This window comes from Dipteris shenzhenensis, chromosome 14 (assembly GCF_047967505.1).
Source record: "Dipteris shenzhenensis isolate YYH24624 ecotype China chromosome 14, Dip_SZ_1.0, whole genome shotgun sequence".
Lineage (NCBI taxonomy): Eukaryota > Viridiplantae > Streptophyta > Polypodiopsida > Gleicheniales > Dipteridaceae > Dipteris > Dipteris shenzhenensis.
Window position 1 is genome coordinate 30,668,684 of NC_141609.1, and position 22,921 is coordinate 30,691,604.

At 41.8% G+C, this 22,921-nt stretch overlaps 1 pseudogene; it reads left to right on the top strand.

Annotated features, from left to right (window-relative positions):
- Positions 1-205: 205 nt before the first annotated feature.
- LOC147894460 (G-type lectin S-receptor-like serine/threonine-protein kinase SD2-5 pseudogene) lies at positions 206-1,777 on the top strand (annotated as a pseudogene).
- Positions 1,778-22,921: the final 21,144 nt, after the last annotated feature.

The window sequence follows — 22,921 nt, forward strand, 5'->3', positions numbered from 1 at the left end:
CTCATTGCACACACATGGTCCATCTATTTCCTGAGCCACCAAGGGAGTTACTTACCTTCTTCTAGGCAACATCTATGAGTGGTGGATCGTTGATGAAGGTGGAGTCTTGAGAGAACATCCTGCTTAGAGTTGGCGTGTTTGAAGGCAATCATACGAGGGAGAGGCACAACCAGTTTTACAAATGAAAATCTGGGGAGCGAAGATCCTGAGGGAACCACAGAGAGGACTAGCTGATGAGCAAGCGATCGAATTATCTTCCACGTAGCAGATGCCAGTAAGGAACGAAGATCGACAATCTCCAGGAGGATAACATTTCGTTTAGCATGCTCTTGGCCACGAAATCCTGCAGTCAGGAAGATCTGAAATCTGGTTGGGCGAGATGGCAAAAAGAATCTATGAGCGATGGCAAAGTCTCCAGTCGATGCTCCTAGGCAAGACGGCGTCCTAGGCTAGTGTCTCCTTCTTCTTCTTCATCATGCAGTCTTGGAGGCAAAGCTCAAAATTGATCACCTGCTTGAGTGCCTTGTCAGCTCTAAATGTCATCCTTCTAGTCGTCTCCTCCAACTTTATGGCGGCAAATGCCGATCCTCTGCCCCTTTTCATAGCCCTGCTTGTTTTTTGCATTTGCTTCCAATTTACACTGTGGTTTTCCTTACGCCGGTATGCATTTCGTCTGAGGTCTCAGGAAGATGTGCAGCGTGCGATGGCTGCGTTCGAAATGAAAGCTGAAGAGATCGATGCCGATTTCATGGCGTCGTTGTCCGGGCTACCTACAAGGTTTTCCTACAAGGAATTGGAGAGCATCACCGAAAATTTTAGAAAGAAGCTGGGACGAGGCGGCTTCGGGTCGGTGTACGAAGGTATTCTGCCACTAGATGGCAACAAAGTTGCCGTGAAGAGGTTGGAGAAAGAAGGCAGGGGTCAGAAAGAATTCTGTGCAGAGGTCGCGACGATCTCCAGGATTCGACACCTGAATCTAGTGTCCTTGAGAGGATTTTGCTTAGACGGTGTGCAGAGACTGCTGGTTTACGAGCTCATGCCGAGAGGTTCGCTGGATCGATGGATCTTCAAATGCAGGGATCCCGAAACAGAGTCAACCAAAGTGATTCTGAATTGGGGGACAAGGTTCAGCATCGCCGTGGAGACAGCTCGGGGCCTAGCATATCTGCACGAGGAGTGCGAGGAGACAATTTTGCATTTGGATGTGAAGCCTGAGAACATTCTCTTGGACGAACAATTCAGGGCGAAGGTGTCGGATTTTGGGCTATCTCGGAGCATGGACAGGGATCAGAGCCGGCTGGTTACGACCATGCGGGGCACTCCAGGGTACTTAGCGCCCGAGTGGCTGCTATCAGGGGGCATAGACAACAAGACGGATGTTTACAGCTACGGAATGCTTCTGTTGGAACTGGTGAGCGGGAGAAGGAGCGTTGATCAATCGCAGGACGATCCGGAGACCTGGTACTTGCCCGCCATGGCCTTCAGGAAGCTAAGAGAAGGCAAAGGGATAGAGATTGTGGATCTTGAGGTGCAGGGCGAGGTGGTGATGAACAAGGAGTATCGGAAGCAAGCTGAACTGAGCGTCAGCGTTGCGTTGTGGTGTATACAGGAGAAGGCAACGAGGAGACCAACGATGGGCAAGGTCGTGCGGATGCTGGAGGGGAAGGAGGAGGTGAAGGAGCCTCCGGAGTCACGCAACTTCTATACAGAGGATGGGGGGAAGCCGATGATGTCCATTACCGTGGATCTTGAGTCGCTGATCACGATACCAAGATGACAAATAGAAGAGTATCTTTCATGGAGCTGGAATCGCTGATCTTTTCAACAGAAAATCGTAGATTGAGCTTGAGTGGCTGATTATTGTGACATCGCGAAGCTGGACAAATTGTTTGGTCGACGATCCAACAGCCATTGAAGTGACCATTGAAAGTGAACACACACACAGACATGCACGCATGCACGCACACACGTGCGCCTATACACATACATGCACACAGACACAAAGTGAGAGCGAGTAAGAGAGAAAGATGTTTGTTATGCCCGATGGCAAGGGTTGAATTTCTACCAACATCACTAGATCTCTCCTAGATCTATCAAGTGTGTCATGGTCAATGTTAGTGTTGTTGGCAAGGCTTATATGCTAATCTCTTATACCAATAACACAACAAAAGGACATTTATAAACACAACAAAATAATATTTAAATGCAAGCAACATACTTCAACATACAATTATCTAGAGTGTATGTCAAAATGATGCATTGTAAAGAGTTTCATTATGTGAGGATACAATAAGCTCCCAAGGAAAAACCTCATAGCCCACACAGTCCCTAAATCCTAAAAATGACATTGAGGTGGTATCGGGGATTATGTTAATGTAATATTATAAACGTGAATATGTTATTAACGTTGCCTACTTATGTTATAAACTCGTGCTAACAACGTGTGTATTATCATAACCGGGCAAAGATTCACCGTCGATAAATCGGCTATTTAATTATCCCGTTGGGATAATCCATTTTCTCGGCAGGCAATTTATTCCCGGTGGGCTATTGCAATAGCCCGACGGGCCCCACCAGGAGATGGCTAAATCCCGGCAGGCTTTCTAAATACATAATGTAGTGCCCAGATTTGGAGAAGCGTGTAGAGAGAGCTCCTTGGGTAGCACACCCTTGCTAAGGCTTGGTTGTTCATTGTTCGTAGAACTAAGCTCTGAAATGATTTGTTGATTGGGCCATTTGTCCTACTCGGGCTGTGTTGGTGCTTGATATAGACATTTCTTTAGAGTGTTGATGAGACCTAGCTTGTTGGGCTATTTCTCCTTTCTTGGGACAAATATCTGCTTACTAGATAACTCACTGATCATAAAGCCAATGGGAAAATTCAATGCCTCATAATCCAAGTAAAGCTATCTAGTTCGTCTGCACCAACTGCTTGAAGCATCCTTTAAGCTTGACCCGTGTACTAAGGGTTTGAAACCCACTCCACTCGGTCTCAAGGTGGTAAAATGTCTTTATTCTAGAAATAAAAATTCATTTGGCTCACTCAATGTTGGTGGTTAGAGGATAATTCCGAATTTTGAAAGATAAGTTTTTCATATTTGTATGCAATTCGTGTTTTAATTAATGCAAATATTTTATGATTATGAGTTTTTGATTTACTGCCTAGGCCAAGAGGAGAAGGTGAACACACACACACACACACACGCACGCACACATGCACGCACACACGTGTGCCTATACACATACATGCACACACACATGAAGTGAGAGCGAGTAAGAGAGAAAGACGTTTGTTATGCCCAATGGCAAGGGTTGAATTTCTACCAACATCACTAGATCTCTCCTAGATCTATCAAGTGTGTCATGGTCAATGTTAGTGTTGTTGGCAAGGCTTATATGCTAATCTCTTATACTAATAACACAACAAAAGGACATTTATAAACACAACAAAATAATATTTAAATGCAAGCAACATACTTCAACATACAATTATCTAGAGTGTATGTCAAAATGATGCATTCGTAAACAGTTTCATTATGCCAGGATACAATAAGCTCCTAAGGAAAAACCTTATAGCCCACACAGTCCCTAAATCCTAAAAATGACATTGAGGTGGTATCAGTGATTATGTTAATGTAATATTGTAAACATGAACATGTTATTAACGTTGCATACTTATGTTATAAACTCACGCTGACAATGTGTGTATTATCATAACCGATCAAAGATTAACCATCGATAAACCGGCTATTTAATTATCCCGTTGGGATAATCCATTTTCTCGGCAGGCAATTTATTCCCGGTGGGCTATTGCAATAGCCCGACGGGCCCCACCAGGAGATGGCTAAATCCCGGCAGGCTTTCTAAATACATAATGTAGTGCCCAGATTTGGAGAAGCGTGTAGAGACAGCTCCTTGGGTAGCACACCCTTGCTAAGGCTTGGTTGTTCATTGTTCGTAGAACTAAGCTCTGAAATGATTTGTTGATTGGGCCATTTGTCCTACTCGGGCTGTGCTGGTGCTTGATATAGACATTTCTTTAGAGTGTTGATGAGACCTAGCTTGTTGGGCTATTTGTCCTTTCTTGTTACAAATAGATAACTCACTAGATAATGTAGTGCCCAGATTTGGAGAAGCGTGTAGAGACAGCTCCTTGGGTAGCACACCCTTGCTAAGGCTTGGTTGTTCATTGTTCGTAGAACTAAGCTCTGAAATGATTTGTTGATTGGGCCATTTGTCCTACTCGGGCTGTGTTGGTGCTTGATATAGACATTTCTTTGGAGTGTTGATGAGACCTAGCTTGTTGGGCTATTTGTCCTTTCTTGGGACAAATGTCTGCTTACTAGATAACTCACTGATCATAAAGCCAATGGGAAAATTTAATGCCTCATAATCCAAGTAAAGCTATCTAGTTCGTCTGCACCAACTGCTTGAAGCATCCTTTAAGCTTGACCCGTGTACTAAGGGTTTGAGACCCAGTCCACTCGGTCTCAAGGTGGTAAAATGTCTTTATTCTAGAAATAAAAATTCATTTGGCTCACTCAATGTTGGTGGTTAGAGGATAATTCCGAATTTTGAAAGATAAGTTTTTCATATTTGTATGCAATTCGTGTTTTAATTAATGCAAATATTTTATGATTATGAGTTTTTGATTTACTGCCTAGGCCAAGAGGAGAAGGTGAACACACACACACACACACACACACACACACACACGCACGCATGCACGCACACACGTGTGCCTATACACATACATGCACACACACACGAAGTGAGAGCGAGTAAGAGAGAAAGACGTTTGTTATGCCCAATGGCAAGGGTTGAAATTCTACCAACATCACTAGATCTCTCCTAGATTTATCAAGTGTGTCATGGTCAATGTTAGTGTTGTTGGCAAGGCTTATATGCTAATCTCTTATACTAATAACACAACAAAAGGACATTTATAAACACAACAAAATAATATTTAAATGCAAGCAACATACTTCAACATACAATTATCTAGAGTGTATGTCAAAATGATGCATTCATAAACAGTTTCATTATGCGAGGATACAATAAGCTCCTAAGGAAAAACCTCATAGCCCACACAGTCCCTAAATCCTAAAAATGACATTGAGGTGGTATCAGTGATTATGTTAATGTAATATTGTAAACGTGAACATGTTATTAACGTTTCGTACTTATGTTATAAACTCACGCTAACAATGTGTGTATTATCATAACCGGTCAAAGATTAACCATCGATAAACCGGCTATTTAATTATCCCGTTGGGATAATCCATTTTCTCGGCAGGCAATTTATTCCCGGTGGGCTATTGCAATAGCCCGACGGGCCCCACCAGGAGATGGCTAAATCCCGGCAGGCTTTTTAAATACATAATGTAGTGCCCAGATTTGGAGAAGCATGTAGAGACAGCTCCTTGGGTAGCACACCCTTGCTAAGGCTTGGTTGTTCATTGTTCGTAGAACTAAGCTCTGAAATGATTTGTTGATTGGGCCATTTCTTATAGACATTTCTTTAGAGTGTTGATGAGACCTCGCTTGTTACGTGGATTGGGCTATTTGTCCTTTCTTGGGCAAGGGTAGTCCATGATATGTATCATTGCAAGGACGTTTGACACTCAGTTTATTACTTGTAGAGTTTGTGTTTAGGTATTTGGGCCATTTGTCCTTCTTTGGGCAAGAGTAGTCCTACTATTTATTCTCACATGTTGCTTGTGATTGTATGCTATTTGTTGTGTATTGTGGGCTACTAGTCCTATTATTAGGCAGTAGTAGTCGTCGTGTGTTGTTTCTAACATAGGTAATGTGCAATGGATGAATCTTGGGTTAGTTGTCCTATAGTGAGTTGGGCAAAACTAATCCTTGAGGAGGCCATTCATCTTAGTTGCATTTGTGTTTTATTATGTGGTTGACTTTTGGGCATTGTGTCCTATTTTGGGCAGTACATGTCCTGAATAAAAGCTCACTATTGTGTTATTATTTTTTGAATCATGTGTATCTTGTATTGTTAGGCTTGTGTTGCAATCTATGTGCATGTATTTTTCAATAATAATTGTTATATAGGACCACATATGAAGACAATAGAAAGGCTTTCAAATTATACATCGGTAACTCCAAAGAGAAGATTATTGATTGCTACTAGGTCTCAGGTATGCAAAAGCTTATGTTTTTTTAATTTTGCAATGCATGGCATGAGATACCTCTCCAATATGCCTGATTTTCCTTTCTGCAAGTCCATTTTTCTATGGGGTATGACTACATGAATATTGCTGCTTTATGCCATGCTCCTGTAGGAAACTTGCAAACTCATTTGAGAGGTACTCTCTCCCTTCATCTAACCTTAGGCATTTTATTTGCAGGCCTATTTCTTTTTCAACCATAGCTTTAAAAGCTTTGAAATGCCCAAACACTTCACTTTTCTTTTTCATAAAATACACCCAAAATTTTCTGCTGTAGTCATCAATAAAAGTGACAAAATAATGACACCTCCAATAGATGTAGCTTTAGTAGTCCATACATTAGAATGGATTAATTCCAATGGCCTCTTACTCTCTTGAGCATGTCTAGGAAATGGTTTCCTTGCCTGTTTTTCAAATTGACAGGCTTCACATACCTTATGCATTTTTGCAACCTTGAACTTAGGCAATCCTGCAATAATATTTTGGGCCTGCATTAATTTAAGTCGTTGTACATTAACATGACCAATGCGTTTATGCTAGATATCAATATCTACAACTACATCGGTCCCATGTGCAAACATTACTGCACTCAATTCAAGCATGTCTGCATCCAACGTAAACATCCTATCCTTCTTGTTCCCTTTTGCTATCAAGTGACCTTTATTTTTCATATCCTTAACAAAGCATCCATAAGGATTAAATCTAACCTGCAAGCCCTGCTCAACCATTTGACCAACATAAACCAGGTTCTTGGTGATATTCGGGACATGAAATACATCAGACAGGTATTTCTTTTTTCCATCTTGCATAGACAAAGGAGTTTTACCAATCTACATAATAGAATGTGCAGTATCATCACCGGTATCCACAAATCCTGGTCTTTCCATTTTCCTTGCATCCTGCATCCATTTTGCATGACCTGTCATGTGGTTTGATGCATCTGAATCAACATACCACACATCATTGCTTTCTTCTACACTTGTCACAGAATTTGTCATGTGCTACACCATAAACAGATGCTCATTTCTGTCATCACCCTGTCTACTAGAGCATGCATAATTGCATTGCTGCAATTTTCTAGTCATGATGTCATTCTGCTTTTTATAACAGTCTTTAACCATATGACCCATTTTACCACAATAGTAGCATTCAACATTGTTGTTTACATTTTGGCCTCTCTGCCATCCACAACCTCTTTGGCTCCCCTTGCCTCTAAAGTTACCATGACCTCCTCCATAGGACTGGTTTTCTTAAATTTGCTGCATATTTTGATTTCTACCACGGCTTCCAAATCGGCATGCTCTACCTCTTCCAGCATTTGAGTAGAAGACAGGTTCTTTTGAAGTTCCTCCTGAAGAAGATGCACCACCATTTCTCTGCTCTTCAGAAATTAGAAGAGCAATCAACTCCTCAAAATAAAAAAAATTCTCACGGATGGCAATGGTTGTTCGGAATTGTGAATTGTTCGAAATTTTCTTTCCTTGACCATTCAAGGTCACAAAAACTAAATCATCATCTTCCACTAGTGACCCAATAGAAGCAAGTGCATCTGCAATCTTCTTCACCTTCATGTGGTAGTCATCGATGCTCATATTTTCTCTCTGCACATTATGCAACTCTTGCTTGAGCTACATTTTCTTGGCTTGCATATTTGTGCTATACATTTTTGTCAAGATATCCCATGCATCCTTCGGTGTGCTTGCATCCTGAATATGCACAATCATAGAATCTGAAATACTGATAGATAGCCAGTACATAACTTTTATGGCTCTCTCATGCCAGCCTTTAAATACTTGCAACTCTTGTTGATTGGAAACATTGGGAATAATTGGTTCTTGTTCAGCTCCAGTAATGAACTCCCAATAGCCTTTTCCCTTAAGGAAATTCGTCATTCTAAACTTCCATGGTTGGAAGTTGTTCTTGTCAATCTTTTCAGTAACAATCTATGAAAGAGCATCAGGCGCCATTACAGAACACTGTAAAATATTCTGTCACTACAAAAAATTACTTCTTCTACCTCACAAGGGCAAATTTGCAAAATTGACAAGAGTGGTATTTGACCACACAATCACTTCCTAGTGACGATTATGCATCAACAGGAAATAAGAATGATTTTGTCACTCCTAATATCTCTGCGCATAGGAATACGATGTAATTTCTATGATAACTTTTCATCAACCTGCAGAACAGTGGTTGCACATAAAAAACAAGGCACTTTCCTGAGTACCTGCGAAAAACTTCTGCCACCAAAACGGGCCCTGAAATGGCCCCGAATGCATATACTGCCCTCTCGCCACACCGCAAAGGGCGTCCCAATCTAAGACAGTGCACTCTTGCACTTTTGGACTGTGCTATCTACAAAGATTTGCTCGCAAACCCAAAAAAAAAGAAAAGCAACACTGATCCTCTTACTAGGACACCGCGAACTTGGTTTTCTTTCTTGAGCTCCTTACCACAAACCGAGCTCTTATACCATGTGAAGAGAGTGGGAGAGAAGGAAGCAGTCTCACTTGTAGCTTTCTCACATACACAATGGGGGAATATACACAAAGGTGGAGGCTGAAAATAGTTTTCCTCTTCTTAGTTGTGAAAGCCAAAAGAACTCTAAGTACAAAAGAATAGGTGAACCCCATATGTGGATCTCAAACCAAACTCAGTAACTAAGGTGGCATACTAACTAAGCCACTAACTAGGGTACATAAAGATAGCTGTCATCCAAATATTATTCATGGGTGGTGTACCAACTTTATCTATAGCTAATAAGTCGGTGACATGAATGCACAATGATCACCCTGGCATATCACGAGTGGAGCTCGATATCTCAACAAAAAGAACCGAATATCACTAAGAAAAGAAGCATAAGCATAAGAGAAGCATAAGAGAAAAGAGAAGCATAAGCATAAGAGAAGGAAAAACATATGCATAAGAGAAAAAGGAGAAAGCATATGCTTATGCTTATGCATAAGCATAAGCATAAGCATATGCTCATGCATAAGCATAAACATAAGCATAGGCATAGGCATATGCTGATGAAAAGAGCATAAGCATAAGAGAAGGAAGAGGGGAAAAGAGATTGAAAGAGGGGAAAAAGAAGAGGGAAAAAGAAAAGAAGGAAGAGGGGAAAAGAGATCGAAAGAGGGGAAAAAGAAGAGAGGAAGAGAGCATAAACATAAGAGAAGGAAGAGGGAAAAAGAGCATAAGCATAAGCGAAGAAAGAGAGAAAAAGAGATTGAAAGAGGCAAAAAAGAGATTGAAAAGAGGGGAAAAAGAAGAGGGAAAAAGAGCATAAGAGAAAAAGAAAGAAACCATATACATATGCTTATGCATGAGCATATGAGCATAAGAGAAAAAGAGAGAAAGCATATGCTTGTGCTTATGCATAAGCATAGGCAAATACATATGCTTATGAAAAGAGGAGAAAAAGAGATTGAAGGAGAAGGAAAAAGAAGAGAAAGAAAGAAGAAGGAGAGGGAGAAGGAGACATATGCTTATGCTTATGTATGAGCATATGAGCATATACTCATCCATAAGCATAAGCATAGGTATAAGCATATGCTTATGAAAAGAAGATAAGGAAGAGGGGAAAAAGAAGAGGGGAAAAGAGCATAAGAATAAGAGAAGGAAAAGCATATGCATAAGAGGAAAAGAGAGAAAGCATATGCTTATGCATATGCATGAGCATATGAACATATGCTCATGCATAAGCATGAGCATAGGTTCATATGCTCATGCATATGCATAAGCATAAGAATAGGCATATGCTTATGAAAAGAGCATAATCATAAGAGAAGGAAGTGGGGAAAAGAGATTGAAAGAGGCGAAAAAGAAGAGGGAAAAAGAAGAGAAGGCATAGGCATATGCTTAAGAAAAGAGCATAAGCATAAGAGAAGGAAGTGGGGAAAAGAGATTGAAAGAGGTGAAAAAGAAGAGGGAAAAAGAAGAGAAGGAATCAAAAGAGGGGAACAATACAAGAGGAAAGAGCATAAGCATACGAGAAGAAACATGGAAAAAGAGCATAAGCATAAGAGAAGGAAGAGGGGAAAAGAGATTGAAACAAGGAAAAAAGAGATTGAAAAGAGGGGAAAAAGAAGAGAAGGAAGAGGGAAAAAAGGAGATTGCATCAGAGAAAAAGAGAGAAATCATATGCTTGTGCTTATGCATGAGCATATGAGCATATGGTCATGCATAAGCATAAGCATACACAAATACATATGCTTATGAAAAGAGGAGAAAAAGAGATTGAAGGAGAAGGAGACATATGCTCATGCTTATGCATGAGCATATGAGCATATGCTCATGCATAAGCATAAGCATAGGCATAGGCATAGACATATGCTTATGAAAAGAGGATAAGGAAGAGGGGAAAAGTGAAGAGAGGGAAGAAAAAGAAGAGGGGAAAAGACCATAAGCATAAGAGAAGGAAAAGCATATGCATAAGAGAAAAAGAGAGAAACCATATGCTTATGGTTATGCATGAGCATATGAGGGAAAGAGAGCGGGAGAAAGAGGAAGGAAAAGAGGGGAAGAAGAGGGAATAAGAGAAGAGAGGGAAAGAGATGGTTTCTACACCCATCACTGGCATTAGCTGCAGGCCAATGCAAATAACGAAAATAACAAAAGGGAAAAAAAGGAAGCACATTCTTACCTAGAAAAGTCCCGCTCGGTGTTTCGTGGATTGGCCTTACAAAAAAGAGGAAACATATCATTTTTTTAGATAACTAGTTAGAGGAAGGAGGAGTTTGGCGAAGCAACTTTTCAAAGAGATTGGATTGAGGAGACAAGCATAAGCCTACAAACAAGGAGAACGAGGAGGAAGAGAAATACCAAAAAAAGAAGAGGTAAGTCTTCTTTCTTTCACCAAATCTCGTTTTTTGTCCTTAACCTCTGAAAATCAAGCATGAAAATTAGCACATAGGCTTAGCAATACAAGGAGAAACATGCTTCAACACTCACAAAATGAAATCTCACAAAAAATGAACCTACATTACTGAAAGAGACACATCTTCTTGAAAAACTTCCTTTCACACAAGCATAGAGGGAGAAGGGTGGAGAGGGAGCACAAGTGTTGGGAGAGGGGTTAGGTAGGGGTGAGGAGTGTGGGGAATAGAGAGGAGGAAAGTGAGGTCGTCGAATATAAGGTGGGAGGGGAGATTTTTACTTTTCGTGCAATAGAGATATGAAAGACGGCATCGCATGGGGTTTCGGGTTTTAGCTCCCTAGCGATGCTATATAGCGACGCTGGTCAATCGCTATATAGCGATGAAACAAGACAAAGCGTCGCTATATAGTGACGGTTCAAGGCACTTATTGTTAGAAGAGAGGAAAAGAGCTCATGGGTGGCTATTTTTTGGATCTTAATAGATTTCCTTATAGCTCATGTTGTGATTTTAGAGGTGTGTAGATGGAAGGAACGAGTGGAAGGTCGTCAGATGATGCACCAATGCCCGAGAATGTAGAGTGGCTTACAGAGAGGCTGTATTGTCATTGCACTCATTGCAAGCTAGAAGTACATATGACAAAGAAAGGCTTATCAAAATCCAGCAAAACTAATATAGGGCTAGTCATTAAAGCAACCTTCAAATTCTCAAAGGCACTCAAATGTCTATCACTCCAGTGATAGACTGATTGCTTCTTAGGTAGATCAGTAAGTGGTGATGCAATCTTAGAGAAATTCAAGATGAATCTCTTATAATAACTACATAAACCAAGAAAAGATCTTAGTTCATGTACATTCATAGGGACAGGACATTCCTTTATAGCTTTCACCTTGGTTGGATCAACTTGAATTCCTTGTTCATTGATGACATGGCCTAAATATTCTATTTCCTTCGTAAAGAACTCACTCTTTTTAATATTCAAGAGGAGTTGGTTCTCTCGAAGCAACTCCATCACTTGTGCAAGATGTTGCTTGTGTTCTTCTTCATTTTGGCTAAAAATTAAAATATCATCAAAGAACACAATTACAAACTTGCCTATGTATGGCTAAAGAACTCTTCTCATTAGCCTAAAAAAGGTATTAGGTTCATTAGTCAACCCAAAGGACATAACTACAAATTTATAATGTCTTGTTTGTGTTCTAAAGGCTGTCTTATGCACATCTTCTTCCCTCATTCTAACTTGATGATATCCTGACTTTAAATCCAATTTGCTAAATACCCTGGCACTTTTCAAGGAGTCTAACAAGTCATCAACTCTAGGTATAGGGAGCCTATTCTTAACAATCGTTAAGGGCTCTATAATCAATACACATCCTAAAGGTTCCATCCTTCTTTTTCACTAGAAGGACTGGAGCCCCAAAAGGCGAACTACTTGGCCTGATTAGACCTTTCTCTAGCAAGTCCGCAACTTGCTTTTCCACCTCCTCTAGCTCTACCTTATTCATTTGATAGGGAGCTCTACATGGAGGAGAGGACCTTGGGACTTGCAAATGCATGGGGAGAAGCCCGAACCAATACCCACTGTTGGTGTTGTACGTGGTGATGGATCATCGGTAAGTCAATGCTCTTTGAGTTCATGATTAATATTGCATACCATTATGACACGAAACCTTGAGACAAGATCTTATATTTACACAAAATCTTGAGATAGGATGAGAAGGTGGCGAGGGTGTGCATATACCTTCACACTTTAAAGAAGACTATAGTCTCTTGGATGTGCCAGATGATGACGAGGGTATGGTGGACATGATGGATTCTATTTTTAGGGGCACTACATCACATGTACATGTGATGTCAGAGTTTGAGGTCAAAATGTGAGAGTTGCAATCAACACAGTTGTACGAGGGTGCTAGGATGTCTAAACTACCGGCTTGTCTCTCAATCTTGAATCTACAAGCAAATTATGGGTGGTTAGATACAAGTGTCTTGCCTTAATAAGGTTTCTCCAGAAGATGTTGCCTGCACCAATACCATGCCCGCATCAAGAGATGAAGCGAAGAAGATGCTAACAATGGTGGGTATGGATTATGATACCATCCATGCTTGCCATAATGACTGTATTCACTTTCGTCATGAGCATGGAGATTTGGCTAGTTGTCCAAAGTGTGGGGAACAACGATATAGAGATGACTTGTAGGGTGAGCAGAAACTGGTAAAGGTCTTGAGACACTTTCCCATCATTGCAATAATACAGCACATGTTTCGATGCAAATCCATAGCAGAGTTGATGACATGGCATGCATCTCATCTGTCCACTGATGACACATTGAGGATTCCCATAGATTGTGTAGCTTGCAAGCACATAGACAATCAGTGGCCAGACTTTGCAAGGGAGCCACGCAACTTACATCTTGGGCTCACCATGGACCGCATGAATTCTCTCAGGTTACACTCGACATCTTGGTTGACATGGCCCATAGTCTTGGTGAATTACAATATCCCACCATGGCTAACAATAAAGAAGGGACACCTCATGCTTACACTACTTGTGCCAGAGAAGTACAAGGCTAAAAATATGGATGTGTATATGGCACCTTTGATAGAGGAGTTAAAGATCTTATGGAGAGGAGTGTGGGTCTTTGATATTTCCAGAGCTCCTAGACATACCAATGATATTTTGGTAAGGGGTATCTTGATGTGGACCATGCATGACTACCAAGGATATGGAGAGTGCGCAGGTACATGGTTGCGTCTTTACATGTATAATATAGGCAACTGGCTCTACGTAAAGCTGAACATAATGGAGAGACAATAAACGAGTGTGAGTGAAAGTTATCATCTAGATGGATGATGCATGTAATTTTCTTACCTCTTGACATAATTAAGTAATTATTTGTGGCAATATACGCTATAAAATAAATGCATCTTCATTGTTTTAATGATGCTCTTTTGCAGTACAAAAAGTACAGTGCATTATGGTCATATGGATGACATTTTCATGTGGAAAGCATCGATTCAAAGAGAGTCATGCATGATTGTGGAGTCATGGCTAACTTCACACAAGATAGGCGAGCAAGTGATTTGGATACCAATCTTCTCTCCTCACAGTTGGATTATTGTGGGACCATACACGAAATCTATGAAATTGATTTCAGACGATTTAGTATTTTCATTCTTGATATAAAATGGTTTAGAACTATTTACAATGGTCTCCATGCAACAGTGAGAAATGACAGTAGCGATTTCTTTGCAATAGACTCCACCAAACTTTGGACTGATGAAAGTGATACTTTTGTTCTTCCCGAGCATTGTGAGCAAGTGCATACTAATCATTTAATTAATCGAAGCTTTCATTTTTAAAGATCCATTGATACATGTACTTAAGCATAATTTCATATATATAATTGATGGCATTTGGCACCCGTCTTCACTATAGGTGGTTTTTCATCCAGATCGTTCTGATCCAAGATAGTGGTACATGATCCAAGTTGCACCATGAAGTAAGAAAATTTTTGAAGATAGAGATGTGGATATGGAGATGCCACTACCAATACCAAATCCAATTGATCCAGATGGATCTAGCAAAAAAGATAAAGATCGCAATATGAGCCAAGCGGAAGATGTGCATAATGACATTATACGGGAAGAAGATGGAGATAACGATATTGAGGAAGAAGATGGCGATCATCAAGAATCACCACAATATATTGAAGAAAATGATCAAGTCTTAGGTGAATGTATGATGCTAGAGTATGATGATGATATAGGAGATCAACTCGGTAGAGAGTTAGAGATAAACTTGTTTGGCACATTAGACTTGGCTCAAGCCGTTGATGTAAATGCTCTTCATTCATTTTTTTCATCTCAAACTTGGACATGAATATATGAGCTTTAAACTTGATGTACATGCTCTTGTACTTTTATTCTCTCAAAGGATCAAACATGTATGAAAAGGAAAAATAATTTATCATTGGGAAAAACTATCTTTAAAGGTCGGTATGGAAAAAAACACTCTTTGTAAAATGTCGCTATAGGAAACTGTCTCAGTATCGCTATATAACGACCATTCACAACTCTAGTAAGTGTTCCTATATAGCAACTCTATTTAAAGATCACTATATAGCGACACTTGTCTAAAGTTGCTATATAGCGACACTTAACATTATCGATAATTAGCATCCCACGTGTGCTAAACATCGATGCTTAAGCATCAGAATAGGCCCGGTGTGTAGTAGTGTCTTTTTGCAAATGCTATGGGCTCCCTTGAGCATGAGCATAAGTCCTTTGTGGATAGGGTTATGGACATATTATGTTCGTCTCTTTTTGTAAACATTATGGGCTGCCTAAAGCATGAGCTGAGGCCCTTGGTGGAAAGGGTTTTGGAGATTAACAAGGTTAGACTTGGCAACATTCAACCAGCATTGCGTCCTCTCACTCATTCAGCCAAGATTGTGTCCTCTTACTCTTTAAAGACAATGGATTCATGGTGTATTGTATTACACTCTTACAACCGAGAAAATCCAATGCTAAACTCCTTTTACTCATTGAAGAAAGGTTGCAATTCTTGTGCTCTTTCTGAGGCATCTATCTCTAACGTCAAAGTTTGAGTCAACCCAATAAAATCCATTGCATGTAGGTGCCTGGCACATATTTAAGCCTGTGCTCAAGCCCTCAGGTAGCCCCAAAGCTGTCAACCCTTCGTTTAGCTTGCATACTAGTCCTCAGAATAATATTCAGCTTTTCCTCTCCTCTCAATAACACCCCAGTTTGGATGAACAAATTGGCAATGGGCTGAAGCAAGTTGAATGGTAACATTCCTGCCAGCTATCACTACTCTTTGTGGATATTATGGGCTACCTTGAGGAGATATTATGGGATGCCTTGGTCATGAGAAGAGGTCCTTTGTGGATAGGGTTTTGGAGATATTATGGGTTGCCTTGAGTAAGAGTAGATAGTTTGGAGATATTATATTCATCTCATTTCGTAGATATTATGGGCTACCTTGAGCATGAGTAGAGGTCCTTTTTGGATAGGGTTTTGGAGAGTAATAGGGTCAGATTTGGCAATATTCAACCAGCATTATGTCCTTTTACAACTAAGACAATCCTAGACTTAAATCATTTTCACAACAAGACAAAGCACCCATAGATGCACACACAGACGCGTTTACTAAACTAAATAAAAAACTTATAGGCGCATCTATTTGCGCATCTATTTTTGCATCTGGAGACCCGCGTCTAATAGCGTATCTATATAGCAGACAAACGTGCATATAGATGCGGATTTAGATGCTTAAATAGACACTTTGCTTAAAAATTTTAAAAATAGACAGATGCATCGTTAAATGTGTGTATAGACGTGTTTTTAAACGGTCTTATAAACACGTTTATAGACGTGCAAATAGATGCTTCCCGAACAGATAGATGCATATATAGATGCGTTTATAGATGCACTTTATAATATTTTTTTTTAATTTACAGAATGTTGTGTATGCTATATAGTTACAAGAATCCCATTTCCACATTGTGTAATTCAATTCTTACAGCCAACCGCATTTTAATTACAATTCCAAATTAAACATTACAACTCCAAAACGTAATAAAATTGAAAGCTTAAAAAGTGCTTGTATGTACATATAGCACGAAGCTAAGCCACGTCATGTGGCTTCAAGTACCAAAAATAAGGAAGCTAAGCCACGTCATGTGGCTTCAAATACAAAAAATAAGAGGAGTGTATCTACAAGAGGCTCGAAGCCAAGCCAGTGGCTTTAAGTACCAAAAAGAGTAGCTAGCACTACGTCTACGATAATCTATGTTCTCCATGTCCTCGCTCCCTTCCACGCTCCCTTCTGCGCTCCCTTCTGCACCTCCTTCCTCATCTTCTTCCTCGTCGTCTTGTGCACAGGCGTGTAAACAAGGGACAACATATGTCAATGTATGAAAAATCAAATCTTTACTTATAATATTGACATTATTTAATTACTTTCAAATACCTTGGGGGCTGCTCTAGTAGCCCGGATATACTGCTCCTCAGTAATCAACCCATCATGATAACCATGTATCTCCTCTGCGATGGTGGCGGTGGTAGGCTGTCTCGACAAGAGTAGGGTATGTGCCCACGATCTCAAGCTGCAAGACGACACAATTTGCAAAGGGATTAGTACAAAGAAACAACCTCCTAATAAACTACATAAGCAATATAATTTGAGATCGATACTTACAAATTGGGCCTCCCATGATTCAACACCCCCTGCTCCAAAATGCATGCTTCCATATTGCTCCATCTGGATCCTTCCTGCCTCTACGTGCTGTAGACTGGCGTCCTCCCTCGCTGACTTCATTGCTTTCTTTCACTCATGCTTGTGAGCAGTGTGGGGCGGGCCTCTTGGAAGCATATTGAAGACACATGGCCAAGCTTCAAGGAAGAACCTAGGAGCTTGAGACTTGGATTGGGTATGACGGTGTGAACCCATTTGGTCTCAAAAGCACCTCTTACAGTGTATGGCCAGTGATATTGGTGAATTATAATCTTTCACCCTCTATGGCTATTAAGAAAGGACATGTTATGTTGTCCCTTCTAATTCCAAGGAAACATAAAGTCAAAAATCCTGATGTTTATTTGGAGTCTTTGATTGAGGAACTAGAGATACTTTGGAGAGGTATCGAGGTGCATGACGTGAGCAGGCCTCCCTCATCACGAGACTTCAACTGCAAAGCAGTCTTGATGTGGACAATGTATGACTTCCCATGCTATGGCGACTGTTCAGGTAAGCATTGCACTTCTAAGTATGAATAGGCAAAGGATGTGGCACCCTAAACCCACCTTCAACTCTTAATTGCATCTATTGTTCAAGTCTCACTACATTGGATTACCATGCATGTCCTATTTGTGGTCCTTCATTAGTTGCCTCATGGGCAGACATATTAAATAAGGTCATCTATGAGAATTACCATTGATTTCTCCCACTTGATCATCCTAGATATGTTGCCCCTTGTAATGAATTCCTCCCACAGTCACTCACCACGGGAGATTGGATGAGAATTTGGGATGGTTCCACGACTCCTCCACCACTTGGCATGAGCCGATAAGGGTTTGTAACTATTGTGTGCTATATTGGATGGAAATAAAGATTGCCCTCTAACACCAACTTTTGTTTAGATACTCCATCTTTTATCGTTTACCATATTGGTCCCACCCTCCCCCCCCCTCCATCCTCTCCTTCCCCTCCCTGGGTCCTGGCGGCCATGGCCACAAGAACCCCCCTCCCTCCCTCGACCCCGCCCCTACCCCCCCCCCCTCCCCCCCCATCCCATCCCTGGGGTCCTAGCGGCTGTGGCCGCAAGAACCCCCCCCTCCATCCCCTCCATCCCCCCTGCCCCTCCCCCCTCTCCATCCCCTCCTTGGGGTCCTGGTGATCGCGGCCGCTAGAACCCCCCCTCCCCCCCTCGACCCCGCCCTCCCCCTCATTCCCTCCTTGGGGTCCTCATGGCCACGGCCGCCATAACCCCCTCCCCTCCCTCCCTCGACCTCCCTCCCCTCCCTCCCTTCGATCCCTTCCTTGGGGTCTTGGCGGCCGCGGCCGCTAGAACACCCCCTCCCTTGCTCGACCCCGCCCCCCCCTCCCTCCCCTCCTCCCCCTCCATCCCCTCCTTCCCTTGGGAGGGTCCTGGCAGCTGCGGCCACCAGAACCCCCCCCCTCCATCCCCCCTGCCCCTCCCTCCCCTCCATCCCCTCCTTGGAGTCCTGGCGGCTATGGCCGCTAGTACCCCCCCTTCCCTCCATCGACCCCCTTGCCCTCCCCCCCTCCATCCCCTCCTTGGGGTCCTCGTGGCTGCGGCCGCTAGAACCCCCCCTCCCTCCCTCAACCCTGCCCCCACCCTCCCTCCCCTCCCCCCCCTCCCTCCCCTCCTTGGGGTCCTGGCGGCCGCAACCCCCCCCTTTCCCTTCCTCGACCCCCTTGCCCCCCCCTCCATCCCCTCCTTGGGGTCCTGGCGGCCGCGGTCGCCAGAACCCCCACCACTCCCTCCCTTGACCCCGCCCCCACCTCCCCTCCCCCCCCCCCTCCCCTACTTGAGATTAGATTGAGGAGACAAACATAAGCCTACAAACAAGGAGAACGAGGAGGAAGAGAAATACCAAAAAAAGAAGAGGTGAGTCTTCTTTCTTTCACCAAATCTCGTTTTTTGTCCTTAACCTCTGAAAATCAAGCATAAAAATTAGCACATAGGCTTAGCAATACAAGGAGAAAGATGCTTCAACACTCACAAAATGAAATCTCACAAAAAATGAACCTACATTACTGAAAGAGACACATCTTCTTGAAAAACTTCCTTTCACACAAGCATAGAGGGAGAAGGGTGGAGAGGGAGCACAAGTGTTGGGAGAGGGGTTAGGTAGGGGTGAGGAGTGTGGGGAATAGAGAGGAGGAAAGTGAGGTCGTCGAATATAATGTGGGAGGACAGATTTTTACTTTTCGTGCAATAGAGATCTGAAAGACGGCATCGCATGGGGTTTCGAGTTTTAGCTCCCTAGCGATACTATATAGCGATGCTGGTCACTCGCTATATAGCGATGAAATAGGACAAAGCGTCGCTATATAGTGATGGTTCAAGGCACTTATTGTTAGAAGAGAGGAAAAGAGCTCATGGGTGGCTATTTTTTGGATTTTAATAAATTTCCTTGTAGCTCATGTTATGATTTTGGAGGTTTGTAGATGGAAGGGACGAGTGGAAGCTCGTCAGATGATGCGCCAATGCCTGAGAATGTAGAGTGGCTTACAGAGAGGCTGTATTTTCATTGCACTCATTGCAAGACAGAAGTACACCATCAACATCGTATTGTCATGCGCCACTTGCAGATGCATGGGGAGAAGCCCAAACCAATACCCACTGTTGGTGTTGTATGTGATGATGGATCATCGATAAGTCAATGCTCTTTGAGTTCGTGATTAATATCGCATACCATTATGACACGAAACCTTGAGACAAGATCTTATATTTACACAAAATCTTGAGACAGGATGAGAAGGTGGCAAGGGTGTGCATATACCTTCACACTTTAAATAAGACTATATTCTCTCGGATGTGCCAGATGATGATGAGGGTATGGTGGACATGATGGATTCTATTTTTAGGGGCACTACATCACATGTACATGTGATGTCAAAGTTTGAGGTCAAAATGTGAGAGTTGCAATCAACACAGTTGTACGAGGGTGCTAGGATGTCTAAACTAGAGGCTTGTCTCTCAATCTTGAATCTACAAGCAAATTATGGGTGGTTAGATACAAGTGTCTCGCCTTAATGAGGTTGCTCCAGAAGATGTTGCCTGCACAAATACCATGCCCACGTGAAGAGATGAAGCGAAGAAGATGCTAACAATGGTGGGTATGGATTATGATACCATCCATGCTTGCCATAATGACTATATTCACTTTCGTCATGAGCATGGAGATTTGGCTAGTTGTCCGAAGTGTGGGGAACAACGATATAGAGATGACGTGCAGGGTGAGCAGATACTAGTAAAGGTCTTGAGACACTTTCCCATCATTGCAATAATATAGCACATGTTCTGATGCAAATCCATAGCGGAGTTGATGACATGGCATGGATTTCATCGGTCCATTGATGACACATTGAGGATTCCCATAGATTGTGTAGCTTGCAAGCACATAGACAATCAGTGACCAGACTTTGCGAGGGAGCCACGCAACTTACATCTTGGGCTCACCATGGACTGCATGAATTCTCTCAGGTTACGCTCGACATCTTGGTTGACATGGCCCATAGTCTTGGTGAATTACAATATCCCACCATGGCTAACAATAAAGAAGGGACACCTCATGCTTACACTACTTGTGCCAGAGAAGTACAAGGCCAAAAATATGGATGTGTATATGGCACCTTTGATAGAGGAGTTAAAGATCTTATGGAGAGGAGTGTGGATCTTTGATATTTCTAGAGCTCCTAGACATACCAATGATATTTTGGTAAGGGGTATCTTGATGTGGACCATGCATGACTACCAAGGATATGGAGAGTGCACAGGTACGTGGTTGCGTCTTTACATGTATCATATAAGATTATGCTTTTATGACTCTCTTTCGCATGCATGTCTTAGACTAACACATTCATGCACGTGTGCAAGACTTGTTACAAGTGGGTACTATGCTTGTCCTGTTTGTGGACTGGGTCTGAAATCACTTGCACGATACTCCAAACATATGAGGAAAAATTTTTGTGAAGGTCATACTCGATACCTTGTGCTGGACCATCTTGCGCATGGAGGTTAGCTTGATCCACCACCACCATATTTGAAGGCAAGTGACTGGATTTAGGCTTGGAGAGCGAATGGAGAGGAGCCTCCTCGTGGTATGAAGAGGCTATCCATCTTTCATGAGCTTGCTTATTGGGGTCAGTTACAAATCAATCATCTCTTGGATCCCATGCATATCTTCAAGAATATGGGGGCTACTATTTGGGCACACTTGGTTGGTTCCAAAGACTTGACAGAAGTGCGAGAAGACTTGCGTGCTATGAATAGGATGTCTTGTTTGTGGCCTTAAGTGCATGCTTCGGAAAAAGTTGTCCTCCCGAAAGCAACATGGATCAACTCCAAGAGAGAGGAGCGAGTGGTCAAGGCAGACGTTGCCTCTTTTCAAATACCCACAAGTACATGCATTGCTTGAAAGGAGCATTTTCAAAGGACAATAAGCTTAGTGGGCTCAAGTCCCATGATTAGCACAAGGTCTTACAGGTATTCTAAGCTGTAGGATTAGTGTACCGATAATCGTCATGCGTTAGTGTAATTATTATTATGTTATATTATTGACATGACTTCTTTGTTGCTTTGATAGTTCATCCTCCCAATTACAGTAAAAGGGTGCTTACAAGAAGATGTTAGAAATGCTATATTCAAGATCAGTGGTATTGTCAGGTATGCTTACTATCAAATCGCATTGATTGTATTTTCTTCAATTTAAGTTGAATAATTTGTAGACTGATTATGAATATATCTTATATGGGCATGTGAAATAGGTGGATATCTCAAAAAGAGATCTGCATATCGAGCATCGAGAAGGATAGGGTGGACTCCATCGAAGCCGTATGCTCGCTTACTTTCCCTCGAGCATTATGACAACTCAAGTGCACTTGCTTGTGCACATAGTTGATGAGGTGGCCATTATAGATACCGTTCATAGTCGGTGGATGTTTTTTCTCGAGCTGTATATGAAAACTTTGAAGGGATTTGTAAGAAAAAGAGCAAGACCAGAAGCAAGCATGGCAAAGGGATGGCTTGTGCAAGATTCATTAGTATACATCACGGAGTTTCTTGCATCCACAGATCCCGATATGCCGTATGCTTGATATAACAAGAATAATGATCGTATCGCTGGCGAGGTTCCGTAAGGAAAAGAGATTGAAAGAAAGATTACCAAAGAGCAAATGGAGAAATTCAATAAGTTTTGTATCCTCGATAGCAAGGAGATGTAGAATTGGATTGAGAGATATAAAGCGGCCAAAGTAGAAAGAATAGTTACAAGGAAGAGATTTAGAGTAATTTACAGGTGATTGCAACCATATCCACGGGATCTCACCCTTCTCCCCACTCACATGTCACTTGATTGGCTACAACTGGCTCTACGTAAAGCCAAACATGATGGAGAGACAAAAAACGAGTGCGAGTGAGAGTTATCATCTAGATGGATGATGCATGTAATTTTCTTACCTCTTGACATAATTAAGTAATTATTTGTGGCAATATATGCTATAAAATAAATGCATCTTCATTGTTTTAATGATGCTCTTTTGTAGTACAAAAAGTACAGTGCATTATGGTCATCTGGATGACATTTTCACGT